This window comes from Rutidosis leptorrhynchoides, chromosome 1 (genome assembly GCF_046630445.1).
Source record: "Rutidosis leptorrhynchoides isolate AG116_Rl617_1_P2 chromosome 1, CSIRO_AGI_Rlap_v1, whole genome shotgun sequence".
Classification (NCBI taxonomy): domain Eukaryota; kingdom Viridiplantae; phylum Streptophyta; class Magnoliopsida; order Asterales; family Asteraceae; genus Rutidosis; species Rutidosis leptorrhynchoides.
Window position 1 is genome coordinate 328,946,641 of NC_092333.1, and position 20,218 is coordinate 328,966,858.

A 20,218-nucleotide genomic window follows, 5' to 3' on the forward strand; every position below is an offset into this window, starting at 1 on the left:
GTTTCTTGTATGAAACTTGACAACGTGATTCACATGCTATACTTAATCGAGTCGTAACGAGCCATAGGACTAATTGAACACATTTCACCCGACCTTGTGTCGTAGCCGGTTAATTGATACAACTTATTTGTTTAGGTCAAGGCTAAGCAACTTTCATGCACACGTTTACTTTGTGAAGTACATTTATACTCGTGCACTCAAGGTGAGATCATAGTCCCACCTTTTCAACAACTTTTTATACTTTTAAATTGTGGGCTGAGAAACATATACTTTGTTACATTTTGTACTACTTGCTTTTATACTTTGAACACAAGTACAAGGAAAACAAACATTCCACAGCGAGTTAGAACAAAAATCCTCAATTCGATTATCATTAGTTACACTTGCAGGGTGTAAGCGAGAACTTATATTGTGTGGCCATACGGGTTTGACAAACCCTCATTACGGACGGTTCGCTACCGTCTACGGATGAAATATATTTTCGAGAAACAGTGTATGTTCTAACACTATTGTGATGGGGTTCTATGGAAGGAAACGTTAAGTCTTGATAATTGGGTGCTCGCGAACAATACTTTTGGAATGCAAACGATTTTGATAATCAACTATGGAAATACTAAATCTTGTGGTTCAAAAACAACGTTTACAAATACACCTATGATTTCACCAACGTTTTTCGTTGACAGTTTTCTATATATTTCTCAGGTTCATACTTGGCTATTTGATACATGCTTCCGCGTACACTCATACTTGCTTGGGGTCAAGCCTACTTGCATACACTCTGATTTCTTGCTTGGGGTCAAGCATACATACATACATACGCTAGTGATAGCACCTTTGGTTTCAAACTTTTGTCTACATACATACGCTATTTATAGCAACCGTGATTTTAAACTTATTATGTCACAAGTTATTTCATTTATACTTTATACTTTTGTAAACTTAAACTTGTTGTCGAACCGTTCGGTAAACTAAACTTTGCAAGTCTTGTGCGATTCAAATGAATGCGACATAATTTTGGTCAAACGAGTCTCATATAGGGACTACGACCACGTAACGGGACCTAAGTTAGCGGCGCCGTCAATGACGATTTTGTCGGGTCGCTACACATGAAACTTGGCAACGTGATTCACATGCTATATGTAATCGAGTTGTAACAAGCCATAGGACTAATTGAACAACTTTGACCCATCATGTTTACCGTTATTTATACAACCTACTTGTTTAGGTCAAGACTAGCAATTGTCCTTGCACACGTTTACTTGTGAAGTACTTTATTACTCGTGCACTCAAGGTGAGATCATAGTCCCACCTTTACTCTTTTAAACTTACATTTGGGATGAGAAAAGATAAACGTTTCATTTTACAAGGTGAACACAAGTACGAAAACAAACATTCTACATACGAGTTGGAACAAAATCCTTAATTTGATTATCATTAGTTACACTTGCCGGGTGTAAGCGAGAACTTATGTTGTATGGCCATATGGGTTTGACAAACCCTCATTCGGACGGTTCGCTACCGTTATTCAGATGAAATATATTTTCAAGAAACAGTGTATGTTCTAATACTATTGTGATGGGGTTCTATGGATGGAAAGTTAAGCCTTGATAATTGGGTGCTCGTGATAATAAATTTTAGAATGGTTTACTATTATTTCAATGATATAAATCTTGTGGTTCATTTGTACTTACTTACTTACTTAAACCTATGATTTCACCAACGTTTTCGTTGACAGATTTCTATGTTTTTCTCAGATCCTTGAACGTTTTGTGATACATGCTTCCGCTCATTATTTTGATACTTGCATTGGATGTCGAGTATATATGCATACATTGAAACGACCCGTCCATATTACTATAAACGCAGTACGTTCTCATTGGTCCCATAGCGAGGTATTTGACCTCTATATGATACATTTTAGAAAATATTGCATTCGTTTCATAAAAAGCACATCATTATTAAACATAATGTATGTTTTAAACAAGTGGGCGATTATTTAAGAAATAATCCCCAAAATACATCGGTTTCCAAATACTACACACGTAATGTAACAGTCGAATATAATAATGACAAAGGTTTTATTGAATGCAACACTTTATTTAAATAAAAGTATGAGACTCCATGCACAGCTTGCTCAGATAATGCAACAGCAGAAGACTTTCTGAAGGACCTGAGAATAAACATGCGTAAACAGTCAACACAAAGGTTGGTGAGATATATAGGTTTATCATCGATATAAATGTAGACCACAAGATTTCATAGTTATAAATATATGTATACTCGCAAATGTATAAAAGTATTCTATAAGTTGTTGAGCACTTCAGTAACCATACTTAACCATTAATGTGGCATATTCCCTTTATTATGAAATCTCCCTACACTGTACCAAGTGTAGTAAAAATGAAGTACTATGCAACCGTTTACGATACTAGAGCGACTAGCCCGGTTGGGGTTGTCAAACCCGATAGATCTATCAATAGGATTCGCGCTTACATGTTCGCACAACATGTAAATATTAGTTACCAAGCTATTAGGGAAGATATGCAAGGTGGTACAACTCAACGTAAAATATATTTTAAGTACTTCCCGTTCATATTGATTATAAACGTTCCATATTAATTGATTTCGTTGCGAGGTTTTGACCTCTATATGAGACGTTTTTCAAAGACTGCATTCATTTTAAAACAAATCATAACCTTTATTTCATAAATAAAGGTTTAGAAAACTTTACGTAGATTATCAAATAATGATAATCTAAAATATCCTGTTTACACACGACCATTACATAATGGTTTCCAATACAAATATGTTACATCGACATACGTTTCTTAAATGCAGTTTTTACACAATATCATACAAACATGGACTCCAAATCTTGTCCTTATTTTAGTATGCAACAGCGGAAGCTCTTAGTATTCACCTGAGAATAAACATGCTTTAAACGTCAACAAAAATGTTGGTGAGTTATAGGTTTAAACTATATATATCAAATCGTAACAATAGACCACAAGATTTCATATTTCAATACACATCCCATACATAGAGATAAAAATCATTCATATGGTGAACACCTGATAACCGACATTAACAAGATGCATATATAAGAATATCCCCATCATTCCGGAACACCCTTTGGATATGATATAAAATTTGAAGTACTAAAGCATCCGGTACTTTGGATGGGGTTTGTTAGGCCCAACAGATCGATCTTTAGGATTCGCGTCAATTAGGATGTCTGTTCCCTAATTCTTAGATTACCAGACTTAATAAAAAGGGACATATTCGATTTCGATAATTCAACCATAGAATGTAGTTTCACGTACTTGTGTCTATTTTGTAAATCATTTATAAAACCTGCATATATTCTCATCCCAAAAATATTAGATTTTAAAAGTGGGACTATAACTCACTTTCACAGATATTTCCTTCCTCGAAAATAAGACTTGGCCAAGGATCGATTCACGAACCTATACAAATATGTACATATATATCAAAGTATGATCAAAATATAATTACAACCATTTTTATTATGTTTTAAATATTTGAGTGTATTAAGTCAGTTGTCCTCGTTAATAACCTACAAATAGTTGTCCACAGTTAGATGTACAGAAATAAATCGATATATATATTATCTTGAATCAATCCACGACCCATTGTATACATGTCTCAGGCTAGATCACAACTCAAAGTATATATATTTTTGGAATCAACCTCAACCCTGTATAGCTAACTCCAACATTACTGCATATAGAGTGTCTATGGTTGTTCCAAATAATATATATACATGGGTCGATATGATATGTCAAAACATTTGCATACGTTTCTATGGTATCCCAAGATTACATAATATATTAGAATACATGTATAATACAATATAAGTTAGCTAGGATATGATTTGTATAGATTTGTTAAACATTTTCCGTAGCTAAAAAGATAAAAAAATATCCAATATTGTTTTACCCAAAACTTCTTAATTTTAAATCCGTTTTGAGTGAATCAAATTGCTATGGTTTCATATTGAACTCTAATTTAAGAATCCAAATAGAAAAAGTATAGGTTTATAGTTGGAAATTTAAGTTACATGTCAATTACTAAAGATGTAGTCATTTCCGTCGAAAGAAACGACATCTTGATTACCATTTTGAAAAATATACTTTCACTTTGAGTTTAACCAAGATTTTTGGATATAGTTTCATGTTCATATGAAAAATCATTTTCCCAGAAGAACAAATTTTAAATCAAAGTTTATCATAGTTTTTAATTATCCAAACCAAAACAGCCCCCGGTTTCACTAAAACGGCGTATATCCGATTTTATGGTGTTCATCGTGTTCCAGGTTTTAAATCATTAAGTTAGCATATCATATATATATATATATAGAACATGTGTTTCGTTGATTTTAAAAGTCAAGTTAGAAGGATTAACTTTTGTTTGCGAACAATTTTAGAATTAACTAAACTATGTTTTAGTGATTACAAGTTTAAACCTTCGAATAAGATAGCTTTATATGTATGAATCGAATGATGTTATGAACATCATTACTACCTCAAGTTTTCTGGATAAAACTACTGGAAATGAGAAAAATGGATCTAGTTTCAAAGGATCCTTGGATGGCTTGAAAGTTCTTGAAGCAGAATAATGACACGAAAACAGTTCAAGTAAGATGTTCACTCGAAATAAGATTGTTATAGTTGTAGAAATTGATTCAAAGTTTGAATATGAATATTACCTTGAATTATAAAGATAACCTGCTGTAAATAACAAAGGTTCCTTGATCTTATATGATTACTTGAAATGGATTAGAAAGCTTGGAAGTAGACTTGCAAACTTGGAAGTATTCTTGATTTTTATGAAACTATACTTATGGAATTTATGAAGAACACTTAGAACTTGAAGATGGAACTTGAGAGAGATAAATTAGATGAAGAAAATTGAAGAATGAAAGTGTTTGTAGGTGTTTTTAGTCGTTGGTATATGGATTAGATATAAAGGATTTGTAATTTTGTTTTCATGTAAATAAGTCATGAATGATTACTAATATTTTTGTAATTTTATGAGATATTTCATGCTAGTTGCCAAATGATGGTTCCCACATGTGTTAGGTTACTCACATGGGCTGCTAAGAGCTGATCACTGGAGTGTATATACCAATAGTACATACATCTAAAAGCTGTGTATTGTACGAGTACGAATACGGGTGCATACGAGTAGAATTGTTAATGAAACTGAACGAGGATGTAATTGTAAGAATTTTTGTTAAGTAGAAGTACTTTGATATGTGTCTTGAAGTCTTTCAAAAGTGTAAGAATACATATCAAAACACAACATGTATATACATTCTAATGGAGTCGTTAAGTCTTCGTTAGTCGTTACATTTAAGTGTTGTTTTGAAACCTTTAAGTTAACGATATCAATTAATGTTGTTAACCTAATGTTTATTATATCTAAAGAGATGTTAAATTATTACATTATCATGATAGTATGATATATGAATATCTCTTAATATGATATATACATTAAAATATCGTTACAATGATAATCGTTACATATAAGTCTCGTTTCGTAATTCTTGAGTTAGTAGTCTTGTTTTTACATATATAGTTCATTGTTAACACACTTAATGATATGATTAAATATCATTTTATCATGTTAAATATAGTGTATCAATATCTTAATATGATACATATGTATTTAGTAGACGTTATCATAACGATAATCGTTATATATATCATTTCGAGTTTCTTAACTTAGTAATCTCATTTCTTATGTATATCAAACATTGTTAATATACTTAGTGAGATACTTACTCATCATAATCTCGAGTCAACCATATATATATGTCTATATATACCACAACATGTAGTTTTTACAAATTTGTAACGTTCGTGAATCGCCGGTCAACTTGGGTGATCAATTGTCTATATGAAACTTATTTCATTTAATCAAGTCTTAACAAGTTTGATTTCTTAACACGTTGAAAACATTTAGTCATGTAAATATCAATCTCAATTAATATATATAAACATGGAAAATTTCGGGTCACTACAGTACCTACCCGTTAAATAAATTTCGTCCCTAAATTTTAAGTTGTTGAAGGTGTTGACGAATCTTCTGGAAATAGATGTGGGTATTTCTTCTTCATCTGATCTTCACGCTCCCAGGTGAACTCAGGTCCTCTACGAGCATTCCATTGAACTTTAACAATCGGTATCTTGTTTTGCTTAAGTCTCTTAATTTCACGATCCATTATTTCCACGGGTTCTTCAATGAATTGAAGTTTTTCATTGATTTGGATTTTGTCCTACGGAATAGTGAGATCTTCTTTAGCAAAACATTTCTTCAAATTCGAGATGTGGAAAGTGTTATGTACAGCCGCGAGTTGTTGAGGTAGCTCCAGTTGGTAAGCTACTGGTCCGACAAGATCTATAATCTTGAATGGTCCAATGTACCTTGGATTTAGTTTCCCCCGTTTACCAAATCGAACAACGACTTTCCAAGGTGAAACCTTAAGCATGACCATTTCTCCAATTTCAAACTCTATATCTTTTCTTTTACTGTCCGCGTAGCTCTTTTGTCGACTCTGGGCGGTTTTCAATCATTGTTGAATTTGGATGATTTTCTCGGTAGTTTCTTGTATTATCTCCGGACCCGTAATCTGTCTATCCCCCACTTCATTCCAAAAAATTGGAGACCTGCACTTTCTACCATAAAGTGCCTCAAACGGCGCCATCTCAATACTAGAATGATAACTGTTGTTGTAGGAAAATTCTGCTAACGGTAGGTGTCGATCCCAACTGTTTCTAAAATCAATAACACATGCTCGTAGCATGTCTTCAATCGTTTGTATCGTCCTTTCGCTCTGCCCATCAGTTTGTGGATGATAGGCAGTACTCATGTCTAGAAGAGTCCCCAATGCTTGTTGCAACGTCTGCCAGAACCTTGAAACAAATCTACCATCCCTATCAGAGATAATAGAGACGGGTATTCCATGTCTGGAGACAACCTCCTTCAAATACAATCACGCCAACTTCTCCATTTTGCATCTTCTCTCATTGGCAGGAAGTGTGCTGACTTGGTAAGATGATCAACTATTACCCAAATAGTATCATAACCACTTGCATTCCTTGGCAATTTAGTAATGAAATCCATGGTAATGTTTTCCCATTTCCATTCCGGGATTTCAGGTTGTTCTAGTAGACCTGATGGTTTCTGATGTTCAGCTTTGACCTTAGAACACGTCAAATATTCTCCTACATATTTAGCAATATCGGCTTTCATACCCGGTCACCAAAAGTGTTTCTTGAGATCTTTATACATCTTTCCCACTCCGGGATGTATTGAATATCTGGTTTTATGTGCTTCCTTAAGTACCATTTCTCTCACATCTCCAAACTTTGGTACCCAAATTCTATCAGCCCTATATCAGGTTCCGTCTTCCCGAATATTAAGATGTTTCTCTGATCCTTTAGGTATCTCATTCTTCAACTTTCCTTCTTTTACAACCCCCTGTTGCGTCTCCTTTATTTGAGTTGTAAGGTTAGTACGAATAATTATATTCATAGCTTTTACCCGTATAGGTTCTCTGTCCTTTCTACTCAAAGTGTCAGCTACCACATTCGCCTTCCCCGGGTGGTATCGAATCTCAAAATCATAATCATTCAACAGTTCAATCCACCTGCGTTGTCTCATATTCAGTTGCTTCTGATTAAATATATGTTGGAGACTTTTGTGGTCGGTATATATAATACTTTTGACCCCATATAAATAATGCCTCCAAGTCTTTAATGCAAAAACAACAGCACCCAATTCCAAATCATGAGTCGTATAATTTTGCTCGTGAATCTTCAATTGTCTAGACGCATAAGCAATCACTTTCGTTCGTTGCATTAATACACAACCGAGACCTTGCTTTGATGCGTCACAATAAATCACAAAATCATCATTCCCTTCAGGCAATGACAATATAGGTGCCGTAGTTAGCTTTTTCTTCAATAACTGAAACGCCTTCTCTTGTTCATCCTTCCATTCAAATTTCTTCCCTTTATGTGTTAATGCAGTCAAGGGTTTTGCTATTTTGGAGAAATCTTTGATGAATCTTCTGTAGTAACCAGTCAATCCTAAAAATTGACGTATATGCTTCGGAGTTTTTGGGGTTTCCCACTTTTTAACGATTTCGATCTTTGTCGGGTCCACCTGGATACCTTCTTTGTTCACTATGTGACTGAGGAATTGAACTTTTTCCAACCAAAATGCACACTTTGAAAACTTTGCGTACAGTTTTTCTTTCCTCAATACTTCTAGCACTTTTCTCAAATGTTCTTCGTGCTCTTCATCATTCTTTGAGTAAATAAGTTTATGGTTATGCCGTTTGGATTGACTAACGCACCTTGTCCATTCGTGTTCTCCTGGTTCGGGCAATTTCTAATAATGTGGCCCGGTTTTTCACATTTATATCAAACTACATTGGCATAACTTGCTCTGACACTACTTGCTCCGCCATTACTCGTTCCAACACCATTTGTTCCTTTCGTTCTGTTAACCCCCGACCTCACACTTCGCCGCGCTATGACCATTTCTTTTACACTTATTGCAAATTTTAGAGCAGAAACCCGAGTGATACTTTTCACACCTTTGGCATAGCTGGTTCTGATTGTTATTGTTGTTGTGGTTGTTATTGTTGTTGGGATGATTGTTGTAGTTGTTGTTGTTGTTGTTGTTGTTGTGCAGTTTGTTGTAGTTGAGATTGGTGTTGCGATTGTTGGGATAGTTGTTGTTGTATTGGTGACTCTTATCACCGTTTTCCTCCCACTTTCTTTTGACTAGCTTCACGTTGGCCTCTTCGGCCGCCTGTTCTTTAATTCTTCCCTCAATCTGGTTCACTAGTTTGTGAGCCATTCTACATGCATTTTGTATGGAGGCGGGCTCGTGTGAACTTATATCGTCTTGGATTCTCTCCGGTAACCCTTTCACAAATGCGTCGATCTTCTCTTCCACATCTTCGAATGCTCTCGGACACAATAGGCACAATTCTGTGAATCGTCTTTCCTACGAAGTAATATCGAATCCCTGTGTTCGTAACCCTCTAAGTTCTGACTTGAGCTTATTAACCTCGGTTCTAGGACGGTACTTCTCGTTCATCAAGTGCTTGAATGCTGACCACGGTAGCGCGTAAGCAGCATCTTGTCCCACTTGCTCTAGATAGGTATTCCACCATGTTAACGCAATACCTGTGAAGGTATGTATAGCGTACTTCACTTTGTCTCCTTCAGCACACTTACTAATAGCAAACACCGATTCAACTTTCTCGGTCCACCGTTTCAATACGATTGGTCCTTCGGTCCCATCAAATTCTGAAGGTTTGCAGGCAGTGAATTCCTTGTAGGAGCATCCTACACGATTTCTTGCGCCGTTAGCTGTATTACTAGATTCAGAGTTATTGTTGGTATGTAGCGCGACCTGTACTGCGGCTATGTTTGAAGCAAGAAAGGCACGAAATTCCTCTTCGCTCATATTCAAGGTGTGTTGAGTAGTTGGTGCCATTTCCTTCTAAATAGTCAAATGAAACAAGTTAATCATACAGAATATTAAGAGTAGTCAATAGTATCTCGTAGCATAATATGAACTCATTTATAAAAGCTTTTTCTTCATATTAGCGTTTTATAAGTTTAAATTCGGGTACTACCTACCCGTTAAGTTCATACTTAGTAGCTAATATACAATTCAACTACCACAATTCCATATGAAAAACTGATTATAATAATATATCACATACAAATATTCTTCAAACTTACAACTTCGCTATATTACATATAACATGAAATATAATACACTATGATACAGGACAGTTTTGAAGATAAATCTAGTTAATACGCAAGTTGTTCAGCAAAAGAAATAAAGACACGTAATTCATAAGTCCAGAAACAAGTCATGCATTCTGGTTTTACTAAGACGACTTCCCATCCTTGGTCTTGTGGAAAATAACCGTTATGACCATTGGCTAGGCAGCATGTTGTAATGTCATCAAAAGGAAGAGGGTTTCATAATGTCCAACAGCCTCGTAATAATCTAAAACCTTGTTTCTCACCCCAAGTACTGAATCCGTCACTTGTGGGAAAGTTTTATTTAAAAGCTGCAATCCGATGTTCTTTTTCTCACTTTGGTAAGAAGCGAAAATCACTAACCCGTAAGCATAACATGCTTCTTTATGTTGCATGTTAGAAGCTCTTTCTAATTCACGAAATCCTATGTTGGGATATGTTGAGTCAAAATAGGTTCTTAACCCGTAGCGTAAAATTGCATTTGGGTTCCCCGCATTTAACGCTTTAAAGAAAACAAGGCGTAACTTAAAGTCTCCCCAATGTGATATACCCCACCTATCAAAGGAAAGCCTTTTATAAACTAAGGCATTTCTGGAAAGTCTTTCAAATGTTTGACAAGTTAATTTCACCATAACTAAATGTGCTGATGAATTCTGACCGACTCTAGACAAGATTTCCTCAATCATATCCTCTGGTAGGTCTTCTAAAATATTTAGTTGTCTACCCTTAACGTCCATTTTGTTTTTATACTATAAAATAGACAAGGATTAGATTCGTAATAACAAATAATACAAGCAATTTTTACATAGAACATAAAAGTACAAGCACACTACAATACATTTATTACACAACATGCTCACACCCGTCTAATCTGAATCACTGTTTTCTTCTTCTTCGGACTTAGTTCTTTTTACTAATTTTCTAGGGATATATGATGTTCCTCTAATAAGAGCCGTTGTTTTCCACATTGGTTTAGAAAAACCTAGTGGTTTAGAGGTTCCCGGGTTATTGTCACGATATTAAAAATACGGGTGTTGACGGTACATATAAAGTTCATCGGGGTCGTAATCAGATTTCTCTATTTTGATGCTTTTTCCCTTATAATTTTCTTTTGCCTCATTAAATTGGGTCGGGGTAATTTCTATAACATCATCGGAATCCTCATCAAGATTCGATTCATCGGAAAATTGGTAATATTCCCAATATTTTGCTTCCTTAGCGGAAACACCATTGACCATTATTAACTTTGGTCCATTGGTTGAGGATTTTCTTTTATTTGATCGATTTACTATAGGTATCAATATTTCTTCCTCCGAGACCTCTTCTTCTGGTTCCTCCTCTTCCGATTCCTCCTCTTCTGGTTCATCTTCTTCCGGTTCCTCCTCTTCCGGTTCTTCTTCTTCCGGTTCCTCTTCCGGAATTTGTGAATCTTCCCAAAATATATTCGACTCTTCATTATTATTAGGTGAATCAATGGGATTTGTACTAGAGATAGACATCTATCACACAATATCAAACACGTTAAGAGATTAATATATCACATAATATTTACATGTTAATAATATATAGTTTCCAACAAAAAATGTTAAGCAATCGTTTTTGAAGAAAAACACGCTCGAAGACCAGACTCACTAATGCATCCTAACAAACTCCGTAAGACACACTAATGTAATTTTCTGGTTCTCTAAGACCAATGCTCGGATACCAACAGAAATATCCCGTTCATATTGATTATAAACGTTCCATATTACTTGATTTCGTTGCGAGGTTTTGAAATGTCCCGTTCTTATTGATTAAAAACGTTCCATATTAATTGATTTCGTTGCGAGGTTTTGACCTCTATATGAGACGTTTTTCAAAGACTGCATTCATTTTTAAACAAACCATAACCTTTATTTCATCAATAAAGGTTTAAAAAGCTTTACGTAGATTATCAAATAATGATAATCTAAAATATCCTGTTTACACACGACCATTACATAATGGTTTACAATACAAATATGTTACAACAAAATAAGTTTCTTGAATGCAGTTTTTACACAATATCATACAAGTATGGACTCCAAATCTTGTCCTTATTTAAGTATGACACAGCGGAAGCTCTTAATAATCACCTGAGAATAAACATGCTTAAAACGTCAACAAAAATGTTGGTGAGTTATAGGTTTAACCTATATATATCAAATCGTAACAATAGACCACAAGATTTCATATTTCAATACACATCCCATACATAGAGATAAAAATCATTCATATGGTGAACACCTGGTAACCGACAATAACAAGATGCATATATAAGAATATCCCCATCATTCCGGGACACCCTTCGGATATGATATAAATTTCGAAGTACTAAAGCATCCGGTACTTTGGATGGGGTTTGTTAGGCCCAATAGATCTATCTTTAGGATTCGCGTCAATTAGGGTGTCTGTTCCCTAATTCTTAGATTACCAGACTTAATAAAAAGGGGCATATTCGATTTCGATAATTCAACCATAGAATGTAGTTTCACGTACTTGTGTCTATTTTGTAAATCATTTATAAAACCTGCATGTATTCTCATCCCAAAAATATTAGATTTTAAAAGTGGGACTATAACTCACTTTCACAGATTTTTACTTCGTCGGGAAGTAAGACTTGGCCACTGGTTGATTCACGAACCTATAACAATATATACATATATATCAAAGTATGTTCAAAATATATTTACAACACTTTTAATATATTTTGATGTTTTAAGTTTATTAAGTCAGCTGTCCTCGTTAGTAACCTACAACTAGTTGTCCACAGTTAGATGTACAGAAATAAATCAATAAATATTATCTTGAATCAATCCACGACCCAGTGTATACGTATCTCAGTATTGATCACAACTCAAACTATATATATTTTGGAATCAACCTCAACCCTGTATAGCTAACTCCAACATTCACATATAGAGTGTCTATGGTTGTTCCGAAATATATATAGATGTGTCGACATGATAGGTCGAAACATTGTATACGTGTCTATGGTATCTCAAGATTACATAATATATAATACAAGTTGATTAAGTTATGGTTGGAATAGATTTGTTACCAATTTTCACGTAGCTAAAATGAGAAAAATTATCCAATCTTGTTTTACCCATAACTTCTTCATTTTAAATCCGTTTTGAGTGAATCAAATTGCTATGGTTTCATATTGAACTCTATTTTATGAATCTAAACAAAAAAAGTATAGGTTTCTAGTCGGAAAAATAAGTTACAAGTCGTTTTTGTAAAGGTAGTCATTTCAGTCGAAAGAACGACGTCTAGATGACCATTTTAGAAAACATACTTCCACTTTGAGTTTAACCATAATTTTTGGATATAGTTTCATGTTCATAATAAAAATCATTTTCTCAGAATAACAACTTTTAAATCAAAGTTTATCATAGTTTTTAATTAACTAACCCAAAACAGCCCGCGGTGTTACTACGACGGCGTAAATCCGGTTTTACGGTGTTTTTCGTGTTTCCAGGTTTTAAATCATTAAGTTAGCATATCATATAGATATAGAACATGTGTTTAGTTGATTTTAAAAGTCAAGTTAGAAGGATTAACTTTTGTTTGCGAACAAGTTTAGAATTAACTAAACTATGTTCTAGTGATTACAAGTTTAAACCTTCGAATAAGATAGCTTTATATGTATGAATCGAATGATGTTATGAACATCATTACTACCTTAATTTCCTTGGATAAACCTACTGGAAAATAGAAAAATGGATCTAGCTTCAATGGATCCTTGGATGGCTCGAAGTTCTTGAAGCAGAATCATGACACGAAAACAAGTTCAAGTAAGATCATCACTTGAAATAAGATTGTTATAGTTATAGAAATTGAACCAAAGTTTGAATATGATTATTACCTTGTATTAGAATGATAACCTACTGTAAGAAACAAAGATTTCTTGAGGTTGGATGATCACCTTACAAGATTGGAAGTGAGCTAGCAAACTTGAAAGTATTCTTGATTTTATGAAACTAGAACTTTTGGAATTTATGAAGAACACTTAGAACTTGAAGATAGAACTTGAGAGAGATCAATTAGATGAAGAAAATTGAAGAATGAAAGTGTTTGTAGGTGTTTTTGGTCGTTGGTGTATGGATTAGATATAAAGGATATGTAATTTTGTTTTCATGTAAATAAGTCATGAATGATTACTCATATTTTTGTAATTTTATGAGATATTTCATGCTAGTTGCCAAATGATGGTTCCCACATGTGTTAGGTGACTCACATGGGCTGCTAAGAACTGATCATTGGAGTGTATATACCAATAGTACATACATCTAAAAGCTGTGTATTGTACGAGTACGAATACGGGTGCATACGAGTAGAATTGTTGATGAAACTGAACGAGGATGTAATTGTAAGCATTTTTGTTAAGTAGAAGTATTTTGATAAGTGTATTGAAGTCTTTCAAAAGTGTATAAATACATATTAAAACACTACATGTATATACATTTTAACTGAGTCGTTAAGTCATCGTTAGTCGTTACATGTAAGTGTTGTTTTGAAACCTTTAGGTTAACGATCTTGTTAAATGTTGTTAACTCAATGTTTATAATATCAAATGAGATTTTAAATTATTATATTATCATGATATTATCATGTATGAATATCTCTTAATATGATATATATACATTAAATGTCTTTACAACGATAATCGTTACATATATGTCTCGTTTAAAAATCATTAAGTTAGTAGTCTTGTTTTTACATATGTAGTTCATTGTTAATATACTTTATGATATGTTTTCTTATCATAGTATCATGTTAACTATATATATATATATCCATATATATGTCATCATATAGTTTTTACAAGTTTTAACGTTCGTGAATCACCGGTCAACTTGGGTGGTCAATTGTCTATATGAAACCTATTTCAATTAATCAAGTCTTAACAAGTTTGATTGCTTAACATGTTGGAAACATTTAATCATGTAAACATCAATCTCAATTAATATATATAAACATGGAAAAGTTCGGGTCACTACAGTACCTACCCGTTAAATAAATTTCGTCCCGAAATTTTAAGCTGTTGAAGGTGTTGACGAATCTTCTGGAAATAGATGCGGGTATTTCTTCTTCATCTGATCTTCACGCTCCCAGGTGAACTCGGGTCCTCTACGAGCATTCCATCGAACCTTAACAATTGGTATCTTGTTTTGCTTAAGTCTTTTAACCTCACGATCCATTATTTCGACGGGTTCTTCGATGAATTGGAGTTTTTCGTTGATTTGGATTTCATCTAACGGAATAGTGAGATCTTCTTTAGCAAAACATTTCTTCAAATTCGAGACGTGGAAAGTGTTATGTACAGCCGCGAGTTGTTGAGGTAACTCAAGTCGGTAAGCTACTGGTCCGACACGATCAATAATCTTGAATGGTCCAATATACCTTGGATTTAATTTCCCTCGCTTACCAAATCGAACAACGCCTTTCCAAGGTGAAACTTTAAGCATGACCATCTCTCCAATTTCAAATTCTATATCTTTTCTTTTAATGTCAGCGTAGCTCTTTTGTCGACTTTGGGCGGTTTTCAACCGTTGTTGAATTTGGATGATCTTCTCGGTAGTTTCTTGTATAATCTCCGGACCCGTAATCTGTCTATCCCCCACCTCACTCCAACAAATCGGAGACCTGCACTTTCTACCATAAAGTGCTTCAAACGGCGCCATCTCAATGCTTGAATGGTAGCTGTTGTTGTAGGAAAATTCTGCTAACGGTAGATGTCGATCCCAACTGTTTCCGAAATCAATAACACATGCTCGTAGCATGTCTTCAAGCGTTTGTATTGTCCTTTCGCTCTGCCCATCAGTTTGTGGATGATAGGCAGTACTCATGTCTAGACGAGTTCCTAATGCTTGCTGTAATGTCTGCCAGAATCTTGAAATAAATCTGCCATCCCTATCAGAGATAATAGAGATTGGTATTCCATGTCTGGAGACGACTTCCTTCAAATACAGTCGTGCTAACTTCTCCATCTTGTCATCTTCTCTTATTGGTAGGAAGTGTGCTGATTTGGTGAGACGATCAACTATTACCCAAATAGTATCAAAACCACTTGCAGTCCTTGGCAATTTAGTGATGAAATCCATGGTAATGTTTTCCCATTTCCATTCCGGGATTTCGGGTTGTTGAAGTAGACCTGATGGTTTCTGATGCTCAGCTTTGACCTTAGAACACGTCAAACATTCTCCTACGTATTTAGCAACATCGGCTTTCATACCCGGCCACCAAAAATGTTTCTTGAGATCCTTGTACATCTTCCCCGTTCCAGGATGTATTGAGTATCTGGTTTTATGAGCTTCTCTAAGTACCATTTCTCTCATATCTCCAAATTTTGGTACCCAAATCCTTTCAGCCCTATACCGGGTTCCGTCTTCCCGAATATTAAGATGCTTCTCCGATCCTTTGGGTATTTCATCCTTTAAATTTCCCTCTTTTAAAACTCCTTGTTGCGCCTCCTTTATTTGAGTAGTAATGTTATTATGAATCATTATATTCATAGATTTTACTCGAATGGGTTCTCTATCCTTCCTGCTCAAGGCATCGGCTACCACATTTGCCTTCCCTGGGTGGTAACGAATCTCAAAATCGTAATCATTCAATAATTCAATCCACCTACGCTGCCTCATATTCAGTTGTTTCTGATTAAATATGTGTTGAAGACTTTTGTGGTCGGTATATATAATACTTTTGACCCCATATAAGTAGTGCCTCCAAGTCTTTAATGCAAAAACAACCGCGCCTAATTCCAAATCATGCGTCGTATAATTTTGTTCGTGAATCTTCAATTGTCTAGACGCATAAGCAATCACCTTCGTTCGTTGCATTAATACACAACCGAGACCTTGCTTTGATGCATCACAATAAATCACAAAATCATCATTCCCTTCAGGCAATGACAATATAGGTGCCGTAGTTAGCTTTTTCTTCAATAACTGAAACGCTTTCTCTTGTTCATCATTCCATTCAAATTTCTTCCCTTTATGCGTTAATGCAGTCAAGGGTTTTGCTATTCTGGAAAAGTCTTGGATGAACCTTCTGTAGTAACCAGCTAGTCCTAAAAACTGGCGTATGTGTTTCGGAGTTTTCGGGGTTTCCCACTTTTCAACAGTTTCTATCTTTGCCGGATCCACCTTAATACCTTCTTTGTTCACTATGTGACCGAGGAATTGAACTTCTTCCAACCAAAATGCACACTTTGAAAACTTAGCGTACAATTCTTCCTTCCTCAATACTTCTAACACCTTTCTCAAATGTTCACCGTGTTCTTGGTCATTCTTTAAGTAAATAAGTATGTCATCAATGAAAACAATGACAAACTTGTCAAGGTATGGTCCACACACTCGGTTCATAAGGTCCATGAACACAGCTGGTGCATTAGTTAAACCAAACGGCATGACCATAAACTCGTAATGACCGTAACGTGTTCTGAAAGCAGTCTTTGGAATATCATCTTCTTTCATCCGCATTTGATGATACCCGGAACGTAAGTCAATCTTTGAATAAACAGACGAGCCTTGTAGTTGATCAAATAAGTCGTCGATTCTAGGTAGTGGGTAGCGGTTCTTGATGGTAAGTTTGTTCAACTCTCGGTAGTCGATACACAACCTGAATGTACCATCTTTCTTCTTGACAAACAAAACAGGAGCTCCCCACGGTGATGTGCTTGGTCGAATGAAACCACGCTCTAAAAGTTCTTGTAATTGGCTTTGCAGTTCTTTCATCTCGCTGGGTGCGAGTCTGTAAGGAGCACGAGCTATTGGTGCAGCTCCTGGTACAAGATCTATTTGAAATTCAACGGATCGATGTGGGGGTAATCCCGGTAATTCTTTCGGAAATACATCGGGAAATTCTTTTGCAATGGGAACATCATTGATGCTCTTTTCTTCAGTTTGTACTTTCTCGACGTGTGCTAGAACAGCATAGCAACCTTTTCTTATTAGTTTTTGTGCCTTCAAATTACTAATAAGATGTAGCTTCGTGTTGCCCTTTTCTCCGTACACCATTAAGGGTTTTCCTTTTTCTCGTATAATGCGAATTGCATTTTTGTAACAAACGATCTCCGCTTTCACTTCTTTCAACCAGTCCATACCGATTATCACATCAAAACTCCCTAACTCTAATGGTATCAAATCAATCTTAAATGTTTCGCTAACCAGTTTAATTTCTCGATTCCGACATATATTATCTGCTAAAATTAATTTACCATTTGCTAATTCGAGTAAAAATTTACTATCCAAAGGCGTCAACGGACAACTTAATTTAGCACAAAAATCTCTACTCATATAGCTTCTATCCGCACCCGAATCAAATAAAACGTAAGCAGATTTATTGTCAATAAGAAACGTACCCGTAACAAGCTCCGGGTCTTCCTGTGCCTCTACCGCATTAATATTGAAAACTCTTCCACGGCCTTGTCCATTCGTGTTCTCCTGGTTCGGGCAATTTCTAATAATGTGGCCTGGTTTTCCACATTTATAACAAACTACATTGGCATAACTTGCTCCGACACTACTTGCTCCGCCATTACTCGTTCCGACACCATTTGTTCCTTTCGTTCTATTAACCCCTGGTCCGTAGACCTCACACTTCGCCGCGCTATGACCATTTCTTTTACACTTGTTGCAAAATTTGGTGCAGAACCCCGAGTGATTCTTTTCACACCTTTGGCATAGTTGCTTCTGATTGTTGTTGTTGTTGCGGTTATTATTGTTGTTGGGATGATTGTTGTAGTTGCTGTTGTTGTTGTTGTTGTTGTTGTTGTTGGGCCGTTTGTTGTAGTTGCGATTGATGTTGCGATTGTTGGGATAATTGTTGCGATTATTGTTGTAATTGCTGTTGTTGTTGTATTGGTGATTCTTATCACCGTTTTCCTCCCACTTTCTTTTGACTTGCTTCACATTGGCCTCTTCAGCAGTCTGTTCTTTAATTCTTTCTTCAATCTGGTTCACTAGTTTGTGAGCCATTCTACATGCCTGTTGTATGGAGGCGGGCTCGTGTGAACTTATATCTTCTTGGATTCTTTCCGGTAATCCTTTCACAAACGCGTCGATCTTCTCTTCCTCATCTTCGAATGCTCCCGGACACAATAGGCACAATTCTGTGAATCGTTTTTCGTACGTGGTAATATCAAATCCTTGGGTTCGTAACCCTCTAAGTTCTGTCTTGAGCTTATTGACCTCGGTTCTGGGACGGTACTTCTCGTTCATCAAGTGCTTGAATGCTGACCACGGTAGTGCGTACGCATCATCTTGTCCCACTTTCTCTAGATAGGTATTCCACCATGTTAACGCAGAACCTGTGAAGGTATGCGTAGCGTACTTCACTTTGTCCTCTTCAGTACACTTACTTATGGCAAACACCGATTCAACCTTCTCGGTCCACCGTTTCAATCCGATCGGTCCTTCGGTTCCATCAAATTCCAAAGGTTTGCAGGCAGTGAATTCTTTGTAGGTGCATCCTACACGATTTCCTGTACTGCTAGATCCAAGGTTATTGTTGGTATGTAGCGCAGCCTGTACTGCGGCTATGTTTGAAGCTAGAAAAGTACGGAATTCCTCTTCATTCATATTCACGGTGTGTCGAGTAGTCGGTGCCATTTCCTTCAAAATAGTTAAATGGAACAAGTTAATCATACAGAATATTAAGAGTAGTTAATAGTATTTCGTAGCATAATATGAACTCATTTATAAAAGCTTTTTCTTCATATTAGCGTTTTATAAGTTTAAATTCGGGTAGTACCTACCCGTTAAGTTCATACTTAGTAGCTAATATACAATTCAACTACTACAATTCTATATGAAAAACTGATTATAATAATATTTCGCGTTCAAACTTTTATACAATATTTTACAAACTTACAATACCGCTTATTTTACATAAAGCATGAAATATAGCACACAATAACTTTGATACAAGATAGTTGTGAAGACAATGCTAGCTAGTACACAAGTCGTTCAGCAAAGGCAATAAAGACACGTAATTCATACGTCCAGAAACAAGTCATGCATTCTGGTTTTACTAGGACTACTTCCCATCCTTGGTCTTGTGCAACATAACCGTTATGGCCGTTGATAAGACAGCGTGTTGTAACGTCATCAAAGGGACGAGGGTTACGTAATGTCCAACAGTCCCGTAATAATCTAAAAACCTCATTTCTTACCCCAATTACCGACTCCGTCACTTGTGGAAACGTTTTGTTTAATAGTTGTAGCCCGATGTTCTTGTTCTCACTTTGGTGAGAAGCGAACATTACTAATCCGTAAGCATAACATGCTTCTTTATGTTGCATGTTAGCCGCTTTTTCTAAATCACGAAGTCCAATATTCGAATATATTGAGTCAAAATAATTTCTTAACCCG